The sequence below is a fragment of the Otolemur garnettii genome, unplaced genomic scaffold (genome assembly GCF_000181295.1).
Source record: "Otolemur garnettii isolate 467f Iridium unplaced genomic scaffold, OtoGar3 scaffold00078, whole genome shotgun sequence".
In the NCBI taxonomy this organism is placed as follows: domain Eukaryota; kingdom Metazoa; phylum Chordata; class Mammalia; order Primates; family Galagidae; genus Otolemur; species Otolemur garnettii.
In genome coordinates, this window is record NW_003852473.1 from 8,953,154 (window position 1) to 8,960,379 (window position 7,226).

A 7,226-nucleotide genomic window follows, 5' to 3' on the forward strand; every position below is an offset into this window, starting at 1 on the left:
CAGAGGGAGACCAGAAAGTGGGGGTGAGACAGAGGGAGGCCACCAAGTGGGAGTGAGACAGAGGGAGGCCACAAAGTGGGGGTGTGGTCAGATGGAGGCCACAAAGTGGGGGTGTGGTCAGATGGAGGCCACAAAGTGGCGGTGAGACAGAGGGCAGCTACAATTTGGGTGTGGTCAGAGGGAGTCCACAAAGTGGGGGTGTGGTCAGAGGACAAGAGCAGAGCCCCAGCACAGAAAGGAGGAGCCAGCCACGGTGTGTCAGGTGAGCATTGCCTGAAGCGGTAGAACTATGTGTCCATTTAAGAGGGAGAGAATGTGCTCACATGTTGGATGGGGTATGTGAAAAAGGGAGATGCATTCAGTGCAGTGGCCCAAGCAGCTGGAAAGAGGCTGCCACCATCACCCAGGATAGGGAGGCTGCTGGAGGAGCAGTATTTGGGGCAACAGTGTTCCAGCTGAGCATGAGACATCTATTAGAAGTGACCACGTACTTCTGAATTTAACTGGTGGTTTGATATGAGGGAAGTCACTTGATGTCTCTGGGCTTCATCTCTAAAAGGATGAATTTGCACTAGTATTAGGTCCCTCTAAAATTTTTTGATTCCAAATTGTACTTGCCTAAGTTTTTGGAGGCTAATTTACATGATTACTTGTGTGTTGTCACAGATTAAATCTTATTTTTATAATTTAAAATTTGGTGGGCAGGGTAGGCCTCATTGAAAAGGTGAGTTTAAAACAAAAGAGTTTAAGAAGTTAGACACAAAGATATGTAAGAAAGCATTTTCCAGTCAGATAAAAGATCACACAAGGATCCCAAGGTGAAAGTGGGCCTATTCAGGGAATAGCTCAATTTGGCAAGTATAGGCTAAATATAATGCACACATGTGATTGATAAAACTCACAAAGGCACCAAAAACTCTTAACTGAAGAGGAAAAAAGAGACATTAAAAAGCTTAGAGCAATTCAAAACCTGGTGGAACATCAAATAGCTTTTAGAGAAACAATTTGATGATTCAAGCATAAATGAGTCTGAAACATATGAATTACTTTTTCTCTTAAATTGCTACGAATAAAAATTCAGACATAAAATATTTGGCAAATATAATTTAATTTTTTAACTCTTTCCTCCTCAAAAAAAAAAGGGGGCCTGGATTTTAAAATTTCAAATCTCAGTTTTTATGAACAAACACAAATTTGGTGATAAAGAAATAATTAGATTTTTAAAGAAATGACGTCAATTGAATCAATAAATGGGCTTACTACTAGAAAAATAACACCAATCATGAAATAATGAAATTTCCAATTGTATGAAATACTTTTTGATATAGCTAAGAGTTTAAAAATTAAATGAAAGCAAGGAAGATTTTCTCATGACACAGGCAAAATCTTTTCTAGTTTTGATATTTTCTAGGATTTTTACATTTTCTAGGGTTTTGGATAGGTCAAGTGTCCTCTTTTTCTGCTTATCTAATTAAAATCTATTGATACCTAACACAGATATGAAAAATTGTGATAGATACTCCATTAATTTAGATGGAGTATGAGATTCTTTCTGGCTGCCTGGAATGGGATGATTTCAATATGAAGTGGGAAAGAATAGGGACAGGGATGTTGGATGGAGCTGTGATAAACGGCGTGTGGAGTGAAAGTGGCCAGTGATAATCCAGAAAGGTGGACAAGGAGTCTCAGATCAGGGCCCCACATAATGATAATGACAGAAGAGCCTTACAGAGTGCTTACTGACTGTGTGCGAGGGAGCACAATGTACATCCAAGTGGAGGCCCGGATAGCTGGTAAACGGAAGAGAACATGGGAGAGAAAGCAAAATGTCAAAGTGAGTTTAAGACACTGTGCTTCCAAGAATGCAGGAAATCTAGAATGAGAAATTATGTCAAGGATGATGGAGCTGCATAGATACTAGTACCCCAATGTACGCAGCAAAGGAGGAAGTTAACTGGAGGAAATTCTCTGGGCCCAGTGCTGGGAAACTGCCCTGGTATAGATTATATTGTTTCCTAAAACCTATAGGATGGAGCAACATTTTATCAAGGCCTCTGTGGCCTTGCAGGAAGACTTCGGTAAACATTTACATTTTTGTTAGTTTCTTTTGGTTGACCAGCCCTTTGCACACTCTCCTGTGTTTGAGGAATCCACGACCTTCTGGATTTCAGCTTCCTGCCCAAGCCACACCTCTTTTTTCCCAGCCTTACTTTTGTCAAGGTTAGAAACTCTAGGAAATGTGAATGGCTGAACAGCTGGAAATGCTAAACTTGGAGGAGAGGAGATGTGAGGGTGGGAGGGTGGGCGGCTAAAGGGCACCATTCACAGAGGCCTCTTCAAATATTTGGAGAGCTGGCAAATAAAAGAAGGCTTTGACTTAGAGCAGAAGCTCTACCCAGGTGTACTTACAGTAAAAATGTGTCTATTTTAAGTGTATGCTTTCATGATTTTTGACAAGTGATTGCATTCGTTTAACTACTCCAAGACACAGATTATTCTGTTACCCACAAAATCCTCCTCCCCTTTTTTTGGAAACAGAGTCTTGCTCTATCCCCAGGCTAGAGTGCTGTGGTCTCAGCCTAGCTCACAGCAACCTCATACTTCAAACTCCTCAAGCCTAGCTCAAGTGATCCTCCTGCCTCAACCTCCCAGAGCGTTAGGATTACAGGCATGAGCCATTGTGCCTGGCCCCTGAATTTTGTTTTCTTGGTTAATATTTTATTTAATTTTTCAAAGGCACTGATATAATTATTATGTTATGGAGAAGATGAGTTTTGTTTTCTTAATGATATCATTTTAAGAGAAAGGGATTTTAACTTTGATGAAGTTTATCTATCAAGTTCTTATGTGTGAGTCTATGTTTGGACTCTCTGTTCTGTTCTGCAAATGTCTATGTCTGTCTTTATAATGTCACATCATCTGGATTAATGTAGCTTTATAGCAAATCTTGAAAACAGGTAATGTGTGTCTGTTAACTTTGATTTTTTTTAGCATCATTTTTTTCTACTTTAGATCTTTTGCATTTCCATGTAAATTTTATAATCAGCTTGTAAATTTCAAAACAAAAAGTCTTCTGGGAATTAATTGCCATTGCATTGAATTTATAGGTCTGATTGGGAGAAAGGGACAACTTAATACTGTTAAACAATATTGAACATAGCATATCTCTCTGACTATAGAGGTCTTCAATTTTTTCTCAGTAGTCTTTTGTAATGGTCAATATATAAGTCGAATACATCGTTTTGTTAAAATTATCCTTACATGTATTATGATTTTGTTTTTTCTTTTAGACACAATCCTGCTCTGCTACCCAGCTGCAGTACAGGGTGTGCTCAGAGCTCTGTGCAGCCTGGGGCTCCCAGGACCAAGCGATCCTCCTGCTACAACCTCATCAGGTAGCTAGGACTACAGGCCTGCACCATCATGACCAGCTAATTTTTTTCAAACATTTTGTAGAGATGGGGACTTGTTATGTTGCCCAGGATGCTCTCGAACTCCTGGCCTTGAATGATCTTCCACCACTGGCCTCCCAAAGTTCTGGGATTATAGAAGTCTATGACTGCCTCTGGCCAATAGATTATGTTTTTGATGATGTTGTAAATGATATTTAAAAATTTCAATTTCCAATTGTTTGTTGTTAGTATATAATTGCTTTTTATATACTGACATTGTTTCCTGTACCCTTGTTAACCTTAGTTACTAAATCTTCTAGTGCTTTTGGAGATTTCATAACTTTTTCCATGCAGTGATCATGTTCTCTGTGGATAAACAGATTTACTCTTTCCTTTGTAATCTGTATGCTTTATTTCTTTTTCTTGCCTGAAATTACTGATTAGAACTCCCAGAGCAGTGCCCAATAAAAGTGGCATGGCTTGCATGGCTGATCCAAACTGACTTTTGTTTCCTCACCTTGATCAGATGCTGAGTTTCTTTGCTCTGGGTCTTAGAAACTTCCTCGAGGGATAGTTATAGGAATTCAACCAGGAATCTAGTCCTTCATTACCTTATAGGCAATGTTTGAAGTTTGTCATTTTATACATATTACCTGATATTCTGATTGTTCATGGTGGGAAGGCAATTCCTGTAGCAGTTAATCTTTTATCAGTAAAAGTGAAAATTCCCCTCGCCAAAGCTTTAAAGCTATTAAATTGCCATGGAACAAAAGACTGCTGAGACATTACAGGAAGCAACGGGAGAGATACTGAGCCACCTGAGGGTGGTCTGTGAGGTCCCTTGAACATAATGGTAAAACCAGCACCCTCCTAAGTAGTTTTCACACTCAGTCCCAACTTCCCCCACCAACTGTCCAAGATTCATTCTCCTGTTTGATCTAGGTCACTCTTAAGGCCCTTTATAACCTAAAGATTCTATTTTTTAAAATGCCTTTGGATTGGGAAAAAAACTGATATATAAATAACACCTCACTATTCACAAAGATTAGTGGTATTCTCCAAAGTCCTTGATCTTCGTAGTTATTTTTTCTTCTATGGCATCCCATAGAACTTATGTTACTCTGCACTTAGTGAAGACATTCTATAATTATATCAAAATTCAAGAATCAGTAGCTAAGAGCAATTAAAAATTGATCCCCACCCGATGGTAGTAAGATTTCTGGCTTTGCCCTCAATGTATCACATCGCATCAAGGTTTGTGGATGTCTTGTTCTACAAATGCCTATGTGTACTTCTTGCTTTGGTGAAAGATAGTATCTATTAAGCATAAATTCCTTGGTCCTGTGAGAGAAATCATTCTCCTGTATGTGTTAACTGGAAAATGACAAAAGAGATCTTCTTTTGTAGTGTTTGTGCTGATGGGACTCTCGTGGTGTTTGCTGTATTCACAAGCTGACAAACTGGATGGTACATTTTTTACATTTGTTCATGCCATGTAGATTTTTCTAAATAAATGGTTCCTGCTTGCCAAGCCTCAGTCAATAACACTGGTATTTTTTCAGTCCACAACCCATACCACATGGATTACATCTATGCGTTACTCACACAGCACAATTGCTGGCTGGTATGCTGGAGTGAAATGTGATTTTACAGTTGCCTCCAGAGCACACATTTCTAGCTGTGTAGCTGTGGTTTCACATCTAAGGAGACAGATTTTTTTTTTTTTTTGAGGCATAGCCTCAAACTGTTGCCCTGAGTAGTGCCGTGGCATCACAGCTCATAGCAACCTCCAACTACTGGGTTTAAGCAATTCTCTTGCCTCAGTCTCCCAAGTAGCTGGGACTACAGGTGCCAGCCACAATGCTCAGCTATTTTTTGGTTGTAAGTTGTCATTGTTGTTTGGCAGGCCTGGGCTGGATTCGAACTCACCAGCTCTGGTGTATGTGGCTAGCGCCTTAGCCACTTGAGCTACAGGTGCTGAGCCTAAGGAGACAGATTTGCAGGCTCTATTTTCCTGCACAGTTTCCGACACACTCACCTCCAGAAGAAATATACATTCATAGGCTAGTTCTTTTGTTATAGGAAACACTTGCTTCTTTTTAGACAATTTGTCACCTATTAAAAAAAAAAAAAGCAACATTGCACTGTTTACATTGTTAAATTTAAAACAGGTCCAGAGGAAAGTATGCCTTGGAAATCCTTAACTGATTTGTTTTTGTAGAACTGGTGGAGGTGAGGTGTGCCATAGTAATTATGGCCAGTTGCTGCTGGTCAAGTTGCATATTCAGGAAATTTATAATTAGGTGGTAATATCCCGTGAGTTTCCCCTGAAGAACTCTACAACTCTTAATTTGTCTTTTGCCTTGACATTCAAAACAACCAAAAAGAATCTCTCCTCCCCAAAAGGCAGACATCAGAGGAAAAAAGAAATTGAAATTAAATTTTAAATAGTGATGCCTTTAAAATAATACAAATTATTTTTATGACTGCCTCCTCCTAAAAATAAAAAGAGTGCGCGCGTGTGTGTGTGTAGTTCTCAGAAATATTAAAAAAGGATTAAAAACATTTTAAAGGGATTCTTGCCTTAAAAATTATGCTCTGGAGGCCAGGCACGGTAGCTTGAGCCTACCTACCTCCTAGGATTACAGGTGTGAGCCACTATGTGTGGCTTCTATACCCCCAAATATTGAGGACTGGTCTCAAATGAATACGTGTACACAAATTCTCACAACAGCACTACATATACTTTCACAATAGCCTAAATATCCAGCAATGGCTGACTGGATAAACCAGTTGTGGTGTCCACACAGAAGGGAATATCATTCAGCAACAGCAAGGTGTGAGTTGGGACCCATGGTGCATGCAGTGTGCGTCAGCCTTGAAGACGTGCACAGCACCTCATACTGTATGATTCCATTTCCACAAATAAATAGAACAAGTAGAGACAGGAAGGAGTTTGGTGGTTGCCAAAGCCTGAGGAAAGAGGAGAATGGGAAGTAGCTATTTAATGAGCATAAAATTTTATTTTGGTTATAGAAGTAGCTGCACAGCCTTGCAAATACGGACTAGAAGCCACTGAATTGCTCACTTTGAAATGATTAATTTTTTGTTATGTGAATTTCACCTCGATAAAAATGTTTTAAAGAAAAGAAAAGAGGGTGGCATATGTGGCTCAAAGGAGTAGGGCGCAAGCCCTATATGCTGGAGGTGGTGGGTTAAAACCCAGCCCCAGCCAAAAGGAAAAAAAAGAAAATTTCTGCATTATTTCTATAAGGATCTAGTACTTCTAAGAGGCTCCTTGATGCTCCTGTAGAGTTGTAGATGGGACCACCATGTAGCAAAGAAATCTAGCTATTCCTCACTTTTTCTGAAAGCTAATTAAAAATGGTAATTCATACAATAATAACAAGACTTGTAAACATGGCAATAATTATTTTCACAGGCTTTCCTCTACAAATACCTTCTTATGTGAAGTATAGGTCATTCTGGGCTCTGCTTTCAAATTCTATATCTGGTCATTCTTTGATATACATGTTAAACCCACATCCTACCAAGGCTTAATGTAGATTCAGCATTTCTCATTTATTAAATGAGAGCCCCTTTTATAAAACAGAAATTCCTTCTCCCCCGGGAACCCTCTCTCCGCTTCCTCAATATCACTGAAAGTACATTGCTGACACAAGAATTCTAGTACTGTGTTTCTTAAGGAAGAAGAAAGTTTAGAAGCCTAGAAAGAAAAGAGAGGTAGCATTCAAAGTAAAGTTAAAAAAAAGTACAAATGAAATTGTAGAAACATGTGTATATGTGTATTATATATGTGTATATTATATACAC